This window comes from Triticum urartu, chromosome 3 (assembly GCF_003073215.2).
Source record: "Triticum urartu cultivar G1812 chromosome 3, Tu2.1, whole genome shotgun sequence".
NCBI lineage: Eukaryota > Viridiplantae > Streptophyta > Magnoliopsida > Poales > Poaceae > Triticum > Triticum urartu.
In genome coordinates, this window is record NC_053024.1 from 48362874 (window position 1) to 48381472 (window position 18599).

Genomic DNA, 18599 nt, shown 5'->3' on the forward strand with positions numbered 1-18599 from the left:
ACACACCAAAAACACTGACCAGGCATGACCCAACGTGCGTTTGGTGTCCGAATTCGTTCAAATCTTGCGAGGGGCCCTAAGATGGGCATGCCCACTGCATCCCAAATTTGGGTGACGTTTCGTGCATGCCACCCCGTGCCACCCATGCAACCGGCCTTGATCGCATATGAAGGATGTCAGTCCCGTACTACCTTTTCTTTTTTGACTCAGCCGGTGGACCCCAAACTTTTTGCACACGCACTCATCACCAGGGCCATCATATGTGCAAGTTTTCATAATTTTCCGACACCGTATGAATTTCTTATGGTTTTCTCCGTGAAACGCACCGAAAACACTGACCAGGCGTGACCCAACGTGCGTTTGGTGACCGAATTCGTTCAAATCTTGCGTGGGGCCCTAAGATGGGCATGCCCACTGCCTCACAAATTTGGGTGACGTTTCGTGCATGCCACCTCGTACCACCTATGCAACCGGCACTGATCGGATATGAAGGATGTCAGCCCCGTACTGCGTTTTCTTTTTTAACTCAGCTGGTGGACCCCAAACTTTTTGCACACGCACTCATCACCAGGGCCATCCATCATGCTTGCAAGTTTTCATAATTTTCCGACATCGTATGAATGTTTTATGGTTTTCTCCGTGAAACGCACCGAAAACACTGACCGGGCGTGACACAACGTGCGTTTGGTGTCCGAATTCGATCAAATCTTGCGTGGGGCCCTAAGATGGGCATGCAAACTGCATCCCAAAGTTGGGTGACGTTTCGTGCATGCTACCTCGTACCACCCATGCAACCGGCACTGATCGAATATGAAGGATGTCAGCCCCGTACTGCATTTTCTTTTCTGACTCAGCCGGTGGACCCCAAACTTTTTGCACACGCACTCATCACCAGGGCCATCATGCGTGCAAGTTTTCATAATATTCCGACACCGTATGAATTTCTTATGATTTTCTCCGTGAAACGCACCGAAAACACTGGCCGGGCGTGACGCAACGTGCGTTTGGTGTCCGAATTCGTTCAAATCTTGCGTGGGGCCCTAAGATGGGCAAGCCCACTGCCTCCCAAAATTGGGTGACGTTTTGTGCATGCCACCTCATACCACCCATACAACCGGCACTGATCGGATACGAAGGATGTGAGCCCCGTACTGCGTTTTCTTTTCTGACTCAGCCGGTGGACCCCCAAACTTTTTGCACACGCACTCATCACCAGGACAATCATGCGTGCAAGTTTTCATAATTTTCCGACACCGTATGAATTTCTTATGGTTTTCTCCGTGAAACGCACCGAAAACACTGACCGGGCGTGACACAACATGCGTTTGGTGTCCGAATTCGTTCAAATCTTGCGTGGGGCCCTAAGATGGGCATGCCCACTGCCTCCCAAATTTGGGTGACGTTTCATGCATGCCACCTCGTACCATCCATGCAACCGACACTGATCGGATATGAAGGATGTCAGCCCCGTAGTGCGTTTTCTTTTCTGACTCAGCTGGTCGATCCCAAACTTTTTGCACACGCACTCATCACCAGGGCCATCATGCGTGCAAGTTTTCATAATTTTCCGACACCGTATGAATTTCTTATGGTTTTAATACTAATTAAATTCTATATTAAGTAGTGTTTTAATATAATTAAATAATAAATTCTATGTTAAGTATTGTTTTTAACATAACTACTTAATAAATTCTATATCAAGTAGTGTTTTTTAAGAAGGGTATTTTCCAAATTGTTATTAGTTATAAATTATAACAAAAAACTCTTTACTATTATGAAAACAACTTTAGCCATTAATGCAAAACACATAAAAAATAAATAATGAACATTAGAGAAATTATAGAACATTTATACAGTACGTAGGGCTTTTCGTTAATTATAGAACATTTATTAAAAAACTAAATATTATTTCGTAAACAATAAACAAAAGATAAAAATAAAACTTCGACAGCGCGTGTTGGCCGGCCCAGTGACTGTGCGCGACGGCGCGCGTGGGCTGGCCCATTGACTGTGCGCGCGGTGCGGGGGCAGGGTCGGCGGGGGTCAGGACTAAAGTTTAGCCCCACCTCGCCCGCCGAACGACGCCGCGACCGCCTTATGTACCATCCTCCCACCGCCCTTTCGAACTTCTCTGTTTCCCGCCCCATCCTGCCACTGCCCCGTTTGACTGTGCTGCAGGCCGTAGCTAGGCCAAAAGCCCGGCCCTTTCGCCGCTCGGCTTGATCGGGCCGGACCGATTAAGCGCAGTTACGGCATGCAAGCACAGGTGGGCTTTTTTTTTTGCATCACTATTTTTTTGCCTTCTATGAGTCACGGCGCAGGGGAGGTAAAAGGGGCGCTTTTTTAGTCCCACCTCATGCACCAAGGGACGCCATGACTGGCTTATATAGCGTCATTTGTGCTATTTGTTAGATAAGGTAGTAATAATGTCAGTTGACTTTAGTAAAGTCAACTGACATTATTATTATCTTATTTTTTAGTATCAGCTCGTCACTTCGCGCACAAATAACAATAGTAATGTTTTCATATGTATAATTTAAATACGAAATAAATTCTATATTAAGTAGTGTTATTAATATAATTACTTAATAAATTTTGTATTAAGTATTGTTTTTAATATAACTACTTAATAAATTCTATGTGAAGTAGTGTGTTTTATGAACGGTCGTTTCCAAATTATTAGTTATAGCAATAAACTCATTAATATTTTTTAATAATCTGAAAATTGTTAGGCATTAAGGCAAAACTCATAAAAAATAAAAAAAACTCATTATTTTTTACCTATAAATTGTAATAACAAACTCATTATTCTCACTTATAAATTATAACAAAAAATCATTATTATTATGAAAAAACAATTAGCCATTAATGCAAAACACATTACAGTACTAAATTTTGCATATATTTCAAGTATTTTTTAGCCATTAATTAACATTACATAAATATTAAAAATGTAATTACTAATCTACACAAATAATTGACAAAATATTCATTAGAAAAAACTCATTATCAATTAATTGTCAAAAAACTCATTATTGTTTTAGCAACTAATTATAAAAAACTCATTATTTTTTCCTATAAATTATAATAAACAACTCATTATTATTATAATAAATCTAGTTAACAATTCTATATTATGTATGGATTTTATTAATTATACTTTTTTTATACGATACCGAAAGGCATAAATAAATAAAAACTTAATACTATTTAGAAACAAAAGTCTTGACTGTGCGCGACGGCCCAGTGACTGTGTGCGACGCCGCGCGTGGGCCGGCCCATTGACTGTGCACGCGGTGCGGGGGCAGGGTCGGCGGGGGTCAGGACTAAAGTTTAATCCCACCTTGCCCGCCGAACGACGCCGCGACCACCTTATATACCATCCTCCCACCTCCCTTTCGAACTCCTCTGTTTCCCGCCCCGTCCCACCACTGCCCCGTTTGACTGTGCTGCAGGACGTAGCTGGGCCGAAAGGCCGGCCCTTTCGCCGCCCGGCTTGATCGGGCTGGACCGATTAAGCCCAGGTGCGGCATGCAAGCACAGGTGGGCTTTTTTTTGCATCACTATTTTCTTTTTGCCTTCTATGAGTCATGGCGCGGGGGAGGTGGAAGGGGCGCTTTTTTAGTCCCACCTCGCGCGCCGAGGGACGCCACGACCGGATTATATAGCCGCATTCGTGCACATTGCTATATGAGATAGTTAGTAATAATTTGGTTTGACTTTGCATTCCTAGGGGCGGCACTGCCGTACTGCCTAGACAGTGTAAGCTCATTATACTGCACGGGCAGTGCGTCCGAGCTGCCAGTTGCAGTGTAAACTCAAATCACATCATTAGTATCTGTGTTATTTTTTATTATTTGCCATACTATGCAAATTTAGTCTCACCTCAGTCAAATTACATTAGTACTATCTACATTATTTTTTTGACATCCTTCAAATGAACCCAAATTACATTAGTAATATCTACCATCATGACTAGGATGCATGGCAAGTTTCGTACCTTTTGCCACTTTATGAATTTTCTACAATTTTTCGGAGAAAACACTGACCGGACGTGATGCAATGTGGTATTGGTGTCGAAATACGATCAATTTTTGGATTCAGTGTGGGGGTGGGCATACCAACCCACTTGCAAAATTTCAAGCAATTCTGAAGATGGCAAAAAATTGACCTCGTTCTCCGGATGCCGTTCGGGTAGGAGTGAAGGCTCCTTCCGAAAGCAGTTTTTTTCGACATCTTTGAAATGAACCCAATTTTTTATAGTGTTCTACCATCATGACTAGGATGCACGACAAGTATCGTGGCTTTTTACCACTTTACGAATTTTCTACAAATTTTTCGGTGAAAACACCTAAAACAATTACAGGAGGTGACGCAACGTGCTATTGGTGTCGAAATACGATCAATTTTTGGATTCATTGTGGGAGTGGGCATACCATCTCACTTGCAAAATTTGAGGCCATTCCGAATAAGTCAAAAAATTGACCTCGTTCTCCGGATACCATTCGGGTGAGCAAACGCCCCGTCCGAAAAGTAGTTTTTTTTTCGACATCCTTCAAATGAACCCAATTTTATTCATAGTGTTCTACCATCATGACTAGGATGCATGACAAGTTTCGTGGCTTTTTACCACTTTACGAATTTTCTATAATTTTTTCGGTGAAAACACCTAAAACACCGACCGTACGTGACACAACGTGCTATTGGTGTCGAAATACGATCAATTTTTGGATTCAATGTGGGTGTGGGCATGCCAGCTCACTTGCAAAATTTGAGGCCATTCCGAATATGTCAAAAAATTGACCTCGTTCTCCGGATACCGTTCGGGTAGGAGCAAACCATTTTGTACGATTTTCACCAAGAAAACATAGTAAACCACTCTTCGGATGCGTTTGGTCTGCGAATACGTTCAAATTTTAGTTGAGTGTTGGGGGTGGGCATATCAACTCATTTGCAAACATTGAGGTAATTCTCAAGGGTGTTTTTTTTAATGTATATACACATAATTTATAAAGTATAAACAAACATACATATGTATAAACAATTGTGATGTTTTTCTATATATTTCATAATTTTTTTATAATGTATAAATAAACACATTAGTAAAAGATAATTTCTGAATATTAATTAAAACACAAAAAACAATATAAATGACACGGGGAGTCTGTCCGGACAGTTTTTCGTTTATTTTGCATCTTTCCTTTGTTCTTTCAACAATTTTCGGGTTAGAATATTTTTAACAATATTATAATGTTCGAATAGCACGATAATTCATTACATCATTAAATAAAACATAACAAAAATTTTTAGATAAACCGATCCGACTTCATTCATAATTAAACATAAACTTAAACCGCTCCGACTACATAACTTAGAACCGAATTTAAATTTAAACATAAACTTAAATTAAACCTAAATCTAAACCTAGACTACTCCTCGTCGCTGCCGCCAGTGAGGTCGATGACCGGCGCCATGCCGCTGTCGCCGTCGTCGCTGCTGGACTCGTCGTCCGACCCCCACAGGTCCGCCTCCTCCCGGGCCTGCTGTAGCTGCACTGCCGCCAAGGCCGCCTCCCGGTCCGCGGCCTCGCGCGCCGCCGCCAAGGCCGCCTCGTCTGCCGACCGGGCCAGCACCGCAAGCAGCCCTGGCGTGTCGTCAGGGTCGCCGTCCTGCATGAGGGCGGCCTGCTTCGGTGGGATGGGGACCAGCGCCGGGGCAGGGGGCGGCTTCTCTGCCGGGAACCGTGGGGCGAGAGCAGGTGCGGCGTGGCGGCGGTGGCTAGACCCGACCTCGGCGGTGATGTCTCCGACGGGCTGGCCGGCCGCCACATGCCTGAACGCGCCGGGGACGACGTCGAAATCTTTGCCCCGCCAGAAGCCATGGCGGGCCCTACGGTTGTACCGGCCGCCAGGGAAAGCACAGAGCTGCACCGTCGGCGGCGGCAGGCCAAGGGTAGGTCGGCCGTCCGCGCCGATCCTCCATGGCCCCGGCACCTTCGTCGCCGGCGGCACCATCAGGCCGAACCGCGCCAGGTCCTCGGTGTCGCCGATCGTGAGGCTGGACGGCCAGGCGCCGCCCGGCCAAGCCCCCTCGTCGGAGTCGCTCGAAGACATGGCGGCCGCGGTGGAGGGGAGAATATAGAGTGGCGTGGTGGAGGGGAGAAGATGCGGTGGAGAAGGCCGGCACGGGTTGGCCTTTTATAGCCGGCGGGGAGAGGGAGCGTCGGTGGACCGTCGGTGGAAGGCGGGCGGCCCAACGCGTGGGCATGCGGCCGCGTCAGACCTGAGGCGGAAGGCGGGCAGCCCGACGCGAGGGCAGGCGGCTGGTCGCTGCAGGCACGGCAGCGGAAGGCGTGGCAGACGAGGCATCACGCGGGCGCCCCGACGCGGCGGCGGGCGTCAGGTCGCGGAAGGCGTGGGAGACGACGGCCATCACGCGGGCGCTCCGACGCGGCGGCAGGCTGCCAGGCGTGGCAGAGGCGACCGGTCAGCGGCCGTCGGTGGTGCTCGGCGCGAGGAGGCGGCGCCGGAATGCATGCCGGATATAAGGCGGACATGCGGTTATTGCCCCATGACAGATGCGCCACGTCCACACGCACGTGCCGCGCCCACACGCACGCCGGTCCACCACTGCCTGGTCAACGCCCCCTTGACCCGACATTGTGGGCCCATGGCATTGACCCCGACATTATGGGCCCATGTGTGCGGCTCGGCTCGATGGCTGTCGGCGGCTGTGCGGCTCGGCTCGCTCCGCAGCCCCGTATACAAGGGCGCACGGGGGGTATCGGTATCAACGCGCGGGGGACGCGCGGGGGCAGATTTTTTTAAATAAGACAATCGTGCCCCTGGCTGCGAAGGGGTATGGGCTAATCTCATCCCTTAATGTGTTTAAGGTGGGTGTACCGAAGCAGAAATGTTATTGCTTTGATATGGTATAAATATTATTGGGGTATACATGAGTATATATAGGAGTAATATAATGCTAACTAAGCCTAACCCTATACGACTTGGTGTCCTGTTCACGTCCGATACAAACTGTGACTAGGTGGTTAATTCCAATTGCTTGTGGACGTACATCTCCTGGTGAATTTGTTGTAGCAATCTAAATCCAACAACTTTCATAAGAACATTATCACATATAATCCGTTTCATTTACAGAACCATAGCAATCAATCTGCTAATAGTTAAATACCCATGGAAGTCACAAAAACCCACCAGTTTTGTAAGGGACTGGCTGTTGTCTTGTTCGTAATCTCTCTCTCAGGAAGGTTTGATACAGAGTTGCAATTACAACCAGAGGTTGTTGGAAATATGAGCAAATTACTACGAGATTTAATCCGAATAAACAGAATATAAATCATGACCACAGCAGCAGAGATTAAACTAATCATGCGAACTAGCATAGCAGATGAACATATCACATCTAGGGCACATACTAGAAACATGAATTTTACCACGATCTCGAACATGAAGGATAGAATCACATACGATGCAGCGGGTGCAGCACCGCCGGCGTTGATGTTGTCACCCATGTCGTCGAGGATGAGGTTGCCGAGGTCGGAGAAGAAGTCGCCGTTCGCGAAGTCGTCGCTGCCAGCAGTCGCGCGAGTGCGCTCCCCAAAAACCTGATCGCCCCTCTCCCGTACAGGATCACGAGAGGCGGGGTTCCGGAGGCCTGCTGTCCCTTCTCGTGGTGCACGCCGGCAGGAGGGATGGAGAAGACTAGCTTGGCGGCGCAATGATCTGGAACGGTGATGAGAAACCATACGAAGCGGCGGCGGCTAGGGTAGACGTCTGCCTGACTATATATTGCGGGCCGGGTAGGTCGTGGGAGTAAACCCCACGTCCGAGTCGTCACGATCCAAAAGAATCAGAAACGGTTCAGTAATTAACGCGTCTGTTAATTATTAATTAATGACTCATTAATTTTCCCTTGCAGCAAAAATATAGACAACGTGCATAGCTCTGTCCTCGGCTCGGCTCAATCCCGCAACCCGCGGCGCGTCGTGACGAGGCGAGGAGGAGGAGCGCGCGTGTAGGTCTCCTCTTCTCATGCTCATACAAGTGGTAGAAGAGCTCACCTTATAAAAGGTGCAACTCTCTCTCAACTTCCAAGGTGGGACTAAACTTTAGCCTCACTCACTCCAGTCACATGTGTGCATGAATAAGCCAAGAGAATTTCAGAATTTTAGTTGGGCTTTGGGCCAAAGGCCTACTAGTAAAATTCCAACAAACCCCCACAAAGTCTCATTGGCACATCTCATCATTTAGTTCCAAAACATTGTTTTATATATCGGTGCTTAGTGGAGACTGTGAAGTTGAACTTCCACTTAGAAATTTATGCTACACTAGATCACAACTTGAATAGTGGACTATGCCTTGAACTACAAGTTTTCTGTGAAACTAGTTTCACACAAATTCTTAACCGATACTGGGCTGCCGCAAGGCTTCCCCACGGGTGGAGCGTATACGTCATACTCCAGGGCCTCTCATGAATTTATTAGAGAACACCCAATTCTCACATACTGCGACGTTGACAGTCAAATTCATATAGGTGTGTTCCTCAGAAGATGTTCTGCAGGACAACATCTCTGCTTACCCGAATAAGCCACTTGGAACACATTAAGATAAGTATCAACCTGCCATGCAGATCAGGAGAGTATTGCATCTTCACGGAGTGGGATAATTAATATAGGGATACTCTCCTCCCAGCTGACCAACAGCTTGTCTCCCACTTCTACTTCACGGGATCTCCGATCACATAGAGTGGGTTACCACTATGGACAACTCATGCGGTGGGTCTCAAACCCATCTCCATCGATGCATTATCTATCACATTACGTGATAGACCCTTTGTGAAGGGATCTGCCAAGTTTTTCGACGTTTGGATATAATCCAACGTAATAACTCCGAAGTTCCTCAATTTTACAGATTTTAGTCTCCTCTTCACATGCCTTGAGGACTTTATATTGTCCTTAGAACTGTTTATCTTGACGATCACAGTTTGATTATCACAGTTCATCAGGATAGGGGGTATTGGTTTTTCAACCATAGGTAAGTCCATCAAGAGTTCACGAAGCCACTCTGCTTCAACAGTGGCAGTGTCTAATGCTGTGAGTTCTGCTTCCATAGTTGACCTCGTTAAGATGGTCTGCTTGCAAGACTTCCAGGAAACAGCGCCACCACCAAGTGTAAAAACATAACCACTTGTGGCCTTAATCTCATCAGCATCAGATATCCAGTTTGAGTCACTATAACCCTCCAGTACCCTTGGATACCCGGTGTAGTGAATCCCATAGCTCGCGGTGCGTTTCAAATAGCGCATGCCAATGATCATCTCCCGGTTTTGACACAAACCGACTCAGCTTGCTCACAGCAAAAGAGATGTCAGGCCTCGTGGCACTCGCCAAATACATAAGCGAGCCAATAATCTGAGAATACCTCAGTTGATTTCTAGCAATCCGTCGATTCTTTCGAAGCAACACACTAGCATCATATGGATTTGGAGAAGGCGTGCAGTCGCTATACCCAAAATGACTCAAGACCTTTTCCACATAATAAGACTGAAGCAGTGTGATCCCGCCATTCTCATCTCTCAACAGCTTGATGTTTAAGATAACATCAGCTACTCCTAGATCCTTCATCTCAAAACAGCAAGATAAGAAATCCTTAACCTCCTTGATTAAATCAAGTTTGGTTCCAAAGATCAATATGTCGTCGACATACAGACAAAGAATAACTCCTTCGCCCCCACCATAGCGATAGTACACGCACTTGTCACCATCGTTTACTACAAAGCCGGCAGCAGTTAATGTTCTTTCGAACTTCTCATGCCACTCCTTAGGAGCTTGTTTAAGGCCATATAAAGACTTTAATAACTTGCACACCTTTCCTTCCTGACCAGGTACTACAAAACCATCTGGCTGATCCATGTAAATTTCCTCCTTCAACTCTCCATTAAGGAAAGCCGTCTTAACGTCCATTTGATGAACGAGAAGACCATGTGAGGCAGCCAGTGATAGTAGCACCCGAATTGTGGTCAGTCTAGCCACGGGTGAGTAAGTATCAAAGAAGTCTTCACCTTCTTTGTGGGTATAACCCTTGGCCACAAGCCGTGCCTTGTACTTTTCAATCGTACCATCAGGTCTAAGCTTCTTCTTGAACACCCACTTACATCCTACAGGTTTGCACCCATAAGGACGGTCAGTGATCTCCCAGGTACCGTTAGCTAAGATGGAATCCATCTCGCTACATACAGCTTCCTTCCAGTAGTCAGCATCAGGAGATGCATAGGCTTCTGAAATAGTCCTGGGTGTGTCATCCACGAGGTACACAATGAAATCATCACCAAAAGACTTTGCAGTCCTCTGTCTCTTACTCCTCACAGGAGTTCCATTGTTACCCTCAACAGGATTCTCAACGTGTTCCATCGCAATGGTGGGTTCAGGAATTACAGTGAATTCCTCACTAGATGGAGTAGGTATCTCCTGATTTGATGAACTCGACATATCCTTCATAGGAAATATGTCCTCAAAGAAAGTTGCATCATTTGATTCCATAATTGTACCAACATGCATGTCGGATACCTCAGATTTTATTATAAAAATCTATAGCCGATGATATGAAAAGCATAGCCCAGAAGAACACAATCCACGGTTTTTGGTCCAAGCTTGCGCTTCTTGGGAATTGGTATATTGACTTTCGCCAAACAACCCCAAGTATGTAGGTAAGAGAGTTTCAACCTTTTCCTTTCCCATTCCTCAAATGGAGTCACGGTCTTATGCTTTGTGGGAACTCGGTTTAGGACATGACACGCAGTCATTAGCGCCTCCCCCCATCATTCCTTGGATAGACCCGAAGTGTCTAACATGGTGTTAACCATATCAGTTAGAGTTCGGTTCTTTCTTTCGGCTACCCCATTTGACCGGGGTGAGTAGGGAGACGTCCTCTCATGGATTATACCATGTTCCGCACAAAACAGATCAAATTCATTGGAAAAATACTCTCCACCACGATCGGACCTAAGCCGTTTAATTTTTCAATCAAGTTGGTTCTCTGCCTCAGCTTTATAGTTTTTAAAGAAAGTCAAAGCCTCATCTTTTGATTTCAGAAGATACACATAACAATATCTAGTGGAGTCATCAATCAACGTCATGAAGTATCTCTTTCCACCTTTTGTCAACACGCCATTCATCTCACAAAGATCAGAATGTATAAGCTCTAGTGGCGCCAAGTCTCTTGCCTCTGCAGTCTTATGGGACTTGCGAGGTTGCTTAGCTTGCACACATACTTGGCACTTGGAGCCTTTGACAGTAGAGATTTTCGGAATTAAATTCATATTGGCTAACCGCGTCATGCAACCAAAGTTAATATGACAGAGTCGTGAATGCCAAATATCAGACTCATTATTGTGGCAAACATTATTAATAACTTTAGTGCAAATATCTGACAAAGATAGGCGGAACAAGCCTCCGCACTCATAGCCTTTTCCAACAAATTGTCCACACTTAGAAATTACAACTTTATTGGATTTGAAAACCAACTTAAAACCATCTCGACATAAACGGAAACCGCTAACGAGATTTTTATTGATGGATGGCACATGATGAACGTTCTTCAGACGCACAGTCTTCCCCAAAGTAAACTTCAAATCGACCGTACCAACACCTCGAACGATGGCATGTGACCCATTCCCCATCAGCACGGGTGAAGTCCCTGTTGCCTGGTAAGAAGAAAACATGGAGGCGTCAGCACAAACATGTACATTGGCACCGGTGTCAATTAACCAATCAGGGGATTGAAATACTGAAAGGATGGTAGGAAAAATACCGTACCCTGATTCCTTCATATCAGTATCACCGATGACAACATTAGCGGACTTGCCGCTTTTCTCATGTTCGCGCTCCTTAAAGTGGTTAGGATACTTCGGAGCCCATTGATTAGGATTACCGCAGACATGGCAAAGTCCCTTCCCCTTCTTATGAGAATTCTTCTTGAAGTTGGTAGAATGTGATGGCTTGTTCTTTGTATCAAACTTGCCTTTGCCCTGAGTTTTGTTCTTATTGTTTTTGAACTTGTTGGGCTGGGAGTTCTTCTTCTGTACCATGTGGGCACTAGAACCTCCCTCAGCAACTCGAGCACGTGTGTCCTTTGCTCTCGCCTTCTCTTCAACGTCAAGAGTACCAATGAGATCCGCATCGGAAAACTCCTGTCTCTTGTGTTTCAGGGAAGTAGCAAAATTGTTCCACGAAGGTGGAAGCTTGGCAATGATACCTCCGGCAACAAATTTGTCCGGCAACACACACTTGAAGTACTCAAGTTCTTTTGCGAGCGACTGTATCTCATGAGCCTGCTGTACAACAGGGCGCTCATCAGTCATCTTGTAGTCATAGAATTGCTCCATGACGTACAACTCGCTGCCGGCGTCCGAGGCACCAAACTTGGCCTCGAGCGCAACCCACATGTCCTTGCCGTTGTCAAACGACATATACAAATCCACAATGGAGTCATCAAGAACACTCAGAAGAGAGCCTTTAAAGAGGGTATTGATCTTCTCAAAAGCTTCCAGCTGTGCTGGATTAAGATCGCCCTCATGCTTGCCCTTGGTGGCATCATAGCAGCCCATGGTCTGAAACCGAGGTCGGGGAAGAAGTCGTCGTTCGCGAAGTCGTCGCTGCCAGCAGTCGCACGAGTGCGCTCCCCCAAAACCTGATCGCCCCTCTCCCGTACAGGATCACGAGAGGCGGGGTTCCGGAGGCCTGCTGTCCCTTCTCGCGGTGCACGCCGGAAGGAGGGATGGAGAAGACTAGCTTGGCGGCGCAATGATCTGGAACGGTGATGAGAAACCATACGAAGCGGCGGCGGCTAGGATAGACGTCTGCCTGACTATATATTGCGGGCCGGGTAGGTCGTGGGAGTAAACCTCACGTCCGAGTCGTCACGATCCAAAAGAATCGGAAACGGTTCAGTAATTAACGCGTCCATTAATTATTAATTAATGACTCATTAATTTTTCCATGCAGCAAAAATATAGACAACGTGCATAGGCGAGCGAGGAGGAGCGCGCGTGTAGGTCTCCTCTTCTCATACTCATACAAGTGGTAGAAGAGTTCACCTTATAAAGAGGTGCAACTCTCTCTCAACTTCCAAGATGGGACTAAACTTTAGCCTCACTCACTCCACTCACATGTGTGCATGAATGGGCCAAGAGAATTTCAGAATTTTAGTTGGGCTTTGGGCCAAAGGCCTACTAGTAAAATTCTAACAGAGGTTACAAGAGAATTGGGGAATAACAGGGAAGAACTGGAGGTAGGGGAAAGAAAAGAAGGTAGCCGCCGCCGAGCCGTTCGTGATCCACTAGATGGTCTGATCGGTCCGGGCCGCAGAAGCTTCATGGTGTGCTGATGCGGTCTTGGCAGGCCGTCCGCGTTGGTCGAAGGGCCGGCCCATCAGTGGCCTTGGCAGGGTCGCTGACAAGTTTGGCCTCACATTTGAACCAAAGGGCTCCAACGTCCTTCACTGTCTTGCCATCATTCCTAAATGCTCTCATCATTGATGAAAGATCATCAGGCGTACCTCGATGTTTTCTTGAAGCGTCCTTCGGTACCAAATGGTTTAACAAACATAAGCATAACTAGTAGCAGATTGACGATGACACACACTATGTTTACAAATACAAAAAGGAAAAACAAGTCAGCAAAGAGATTACAGTCTTACTTGACGGGTAAAAATATTGATAGAAATATTTCTGGGGGATGTGCTCAATCTTTTGCCAGTTTGGATGTCCCATTGTTTCACAAGATTTCATGAACTCATGGTTGCAGCAATGGAGTGTAAACACCTCAAGAGACTGGGGCAGTGTTGGTAGTGACCAGATGTTCAAGCATCCCGTGATCTGCATACTCTTGAGTGAAGCAAGGTGCTCCATATTGCCTGGTAAGGCATCCCAGCTGCACTTCTGAAGCCAGAGCACACTAAGATGAGGGAAGGCCTCAAGTTTAGGAGCAGCCCCAAGTTGGATGCATCTGTCAAACCGAATTTGTCGCAGGTCCTTTGGGCAATTGTTCTGCTTACACACCATCCAATCTGGGTACCTTGAACCTTCGTAGGCTACGATGTGCAATGTTTGAAGCCCCATGGGAGGGCAAAGGCCCTCAAGTACCTCAGCTTCAACTTCTGGACTGCACCTTACATCATCATCACCCCAGCGTATATACATATGTGTAAGACGTTCCTTGGCAGCTAGATTAGCTTCAAGAGCTTCCTCCTTGCTTTTAACGTTTTCAAGGCCACAGATCTCCAGACTGCCACCAAGCTGGTTTAGGTTCCTCAACTGCTTTACCTCATACCCTTGTTCATTACGCACTCTGAAGTGTGGTAGCTTTTGGAGTGAGATCAGCCTGCCTATGTTAGCAAAGGTATCCCATGACCCATAGAATATGTGCCGCAAGTTTATAAGGCCAATAGAGGTAAATTCCGAAATTTCCCCAAAATAAAAATCAAGCAGTTGTATACGGTGAAGTTTATGTAGTGTGCTTGGTAAAATTACCATGCATGGGTGGTGTGTCCTGAAAGCAAAATATCGTAGGTGCTTTAACTGACTAATAGATTCTGGGACCGAGAACCTATCGGTTCCAATGATTGCACAATATTCCTTACTCGCAATTATACCTGGCCATACCTCGGGCCGGGCCGGGCTTCGGGCCGGGCCTAGCCAAGCCTGACGAAAAAAACCCAGGCCCGAGCCCGGCCCGGCCCGGCCATCGGGCCTGTTTTTTGGGCCCAAACCCGGCCTGAACACGTAAAAGCCCGTCGGGCTTCGGGCCGGCCCGACCTTCAGAGAAATGCAAAAACGACGGGCCCGGGCCCGGGCCGGCCCGGCCTTCGGGCTCAAAATCTAGGCCCGAGCCCGGCCCGGGGGCAGCGTCGGGCCGGGCCGGGTCGGGCTTTTTCGGGCCGGGCTTCCCATGGCCAGGTATACTCGCAATGGACAACACCCATAATTTTGGCATCCGCTTGCATATATTCTCAATGACTTTTTCCTCAACTGGTGTATCCCTTTCTTCAACAACGTATATAATGAGAGTGCGTAGATTTTCCAATCTAAGGATCTTCTCGGCAATCAAGTTTGCATCATAATTCTGAACAAAAAGATGACGAACATCTTGAGGGACATCCGCTTTCCAGCGTTCTCCCCTCTGGCTTCTATCATTCTCGATTTTGAAGCAATCACTTCCAGCTACCTTATCTAATAAATCATGTAGCAGATCATGAATTCTGAAGGAATCAGTATCAGAACTAGTTACTTCTTGTTGCAGAAAGGAGCATGACACTAACTCATGAATGTAGTCATTGGCTACAACTTCCATGTCCTCTGTTGCCGAGCTGGTCTTTACAAACCCTTGAGCTATCCACATGCAAACTAACTCGTCCCTTCTCAACTCGAATCGTCGAGGGAAAATATTGCAGAATTCAAAGCATCGCCTAATGTCCAGATTAAGCGACTGATAGCTCCACCAAAGAGCATCCATGGTGTTACTCAACATGTCGTGGTTTGCAGTATTTTTCCAAAACTTGATATCTAGGTTCGCCCCAAGCTGTCCAGCCACTGCGACTGCTGCAATAGGTGATTGGTGTAGCTTTTCTGCAATCACCCGCCCAACTTGTACAAATTCTTCTTTGTCAACAACACTTGTACCACCCACCGCATAATGCATAAACATTGAAAAGTATATATCTTCATCCAAATCAGACATTTCAATAGGTTCATCATCACATAGAGCTCTAGCTGCAACTTTTCTTCGAGTCATCACCAATATTTTGCTTCCTTTCATCCCAACGTGGAGCGGAGAGATTAGTTCATCTAGCTGTGGGTCGTTCTTGGCTTTCACCCAGATATCATCCAATATCAAAAAGAAACGTTTGCCACTCAATGATTCCTTCAACTTCTCTTCCAGCTCCTCACGATCTGAAATATTGGAGTGTCGATCTTTGGTAATATCCTTCAACATTTCATGAAACATATCATCCAAACTGAAAGTCTCAGACACATGAATTCACATGATGATGTCAAAAAGTCCCTTGCATTCCTGCTCTATGTAATCTCGAGTGTATCGTGCAAAGGTAGTCTTCCCAGACCCTGCAACACCATATATGCCAAGCACAGAGTAACATGGACTAGTACTCGAGTTTTGTGCATCATCTTGTGGTGTCTCACGGAGCCTTGCAATGATATCATCACGCAAGACCTCTCGACCAAATACTTTCGGCTTGGTAGCAGTTCTAATTCTGCTCCTATTCTTGTTGGCAATATCGGTCGGTGTGCTCTTCCTTGCCACGCCTAAGAGAGGTGACTTCTTAACTTCATTGACAGTGCGTTCTACCTTCTCTATTCTTTTCTTCAAGTTCCATCTTAAGATAGCAGCAAGGACAAAATCAAATGCAGTGGCATTCTCCTGCAAGAAACAAAATCTCAAATGGGTATTGCCATACACATATCTATTGTACTCCCTCCGTCCGGAAATACTTGTCATCAAAATGGATAAAAGGAGATGTATCTAGATGTATTTTAGTTCTAAATACATCCCTTTTTATCCATTTTGATGACAAGTATTTTCGGACGGAGGGAGTATCTATTAGACATAGGTGGCCATAATGCAGAACAAATTAGATGGCACTGGTGGAACAAAAATGTCCAGGCAGAGGAAATACAGAAAACACTGGTGCAGCAAAACTGACTTTGATCCTCGCTTAGAAAATAAACTGGCCATGTGGAAAAACAAATAAACTGGCTACTAGTGTAGACTCCATAGTGTATTAACATGGATTTTTGGGTGCTACATGTAAAGTAGGAAATGAATGAAATGTTGTTAAAGCAGAAATGATAAAGAAGGAAATATATAATATTGTTAACAAATACTCCCTTCGTTTCAAAATATACAGTGTATTATTTTTTTTCAAAAATCAAACGATTCCAGGTTTTAAAAACTTTATCGAAAAATCTATCAACATCTATAGTACCAAATAAATAAAATATGAAAAAATATTTCATGGTGAATCTAATGATACTGATTTGGTATCGTAAATATTTATATTTTTCTCTATAAACTTGGTCGAACAAAGAGAAGTTTGACTTTGATTTTTTATAATACACCTTAATTCTGAGACCAACACCAAGGGAGTATTGTTTAAATTGCAAATCCGAAATGTCGTTGTACATAGAACGACCATTGGCAGCTACAAAAATAAGGTAATTATGGTGATTATCATGTTAGCAATTTACAGAAATACTATAGTGCCCCCACAACATAAATATTTAATTTAATTGTGAACACATGCTAAGTGAAAAAAAGGATACCCCTCCGTACGGGATTAGTTGACGCTTAAACAGATGTATATAGACGCATTTCAGTGCTAGATACATCCGTTTGAGCGTCAAGTAATTTTGGACGGTGGAAGTATATTTTCTACACTTGTATATAAAGGGCATATGAGATGAGAACTGGGCGATGAAAATGAATATACCTGGTTACTTTTGATGCCAACCACGTCATACGACCAGTTTCGACAAAAGCTGGCAATCTCAACAGCATGAACTAACCAGCATAATATGGTTCTATAACAATTCTTGAAGAAGACGAAGGAGCTCCACCAGCAAGAGAGCAAGCGCCCCAAGGAATCGGAGGATGTAGCCACCGTAGGTACATCCTCTGACCTGTACAGTAACCGCCGAGACAAGGAGATGTTCCACAGCAACTGCAGTAGCCGAGCTGATCCGCTCTGGAGGATGCGGATAATCCCCTGGCAGCCACGGATGCAGGCCTGCGCGGTGCCATACAGGATATCGCCGCCAACAATCTTCTCCTGAGCATCATCAAAGATATCATCCGCATCCCCCCGAGCGTGCCTCAGCCATGACGCCATTTCATTGAGCGTCGACACGTCGGATACTTCTCCCCTCTGCAGCATCCTCGCTTGATCTACCTCACGCAGCGTCTGCTGCAGCTCTGGGATAATGCGGATCTTCAAGTCCCAGAGCTTCTGTGACGTGTCTAAGCCGATGCAGGAAAGGATCTTGGGCGTGAGGAAGGTGATGATGGGGGACACCAACCAACTCATCAAGGCTATGAGCGCGGCAGCATCCCAGTCCAAACCACCGGCCATGGTTATGTGAATTTTCTTTGACGGGCCTTTTGGCTGCAAAAGAAAGTGTGAAATGCGCAAAAAAATTAAATAGAGAGGGGTGAGCAGTTTGGAGAGAAGTGAACTTTAGCTACCTTGTTGAAAAGGAAGAAAACGTTCCCACATATCCGATGTCGGCGTCCACCACGGTAGGCTGCCAGTGGCTTTGGCTGGGATTTATTTTTATTCTTTTATTTATGCAAGAGACGGCCAGCTATAGGTTGAGGAAGAAGGTACGTCATTGAGGAAGATTGGGGTGCAGGTCGCCGAGGTGGTGGATTGGTGAAGCTGGAGGTACACGATGATGACAATCAACATTGGTAAACATGTGCATTTATTGCGCTTGGACTCTTGTAGGACTATGTTACTCTCAAACTAGGCTTTCGTCCTGCTTTATATATAAACCAAGCATCCATATAA

At 45.8% G+C, this 18599-nt stretch overlaps 1 pseudogene; it reads right to left on the bottom strand.

The window, feature by feature from the left end:
- Window positions 1–13389: 13389 nt before the first annotated feature.
- LOC125546625 lies at window positions 13390–18161 on the bottom strand (annotated as a pseudogene).
- Between the last annotated feature and the right edge of the window lie 438 nt (window positions 18162–18599).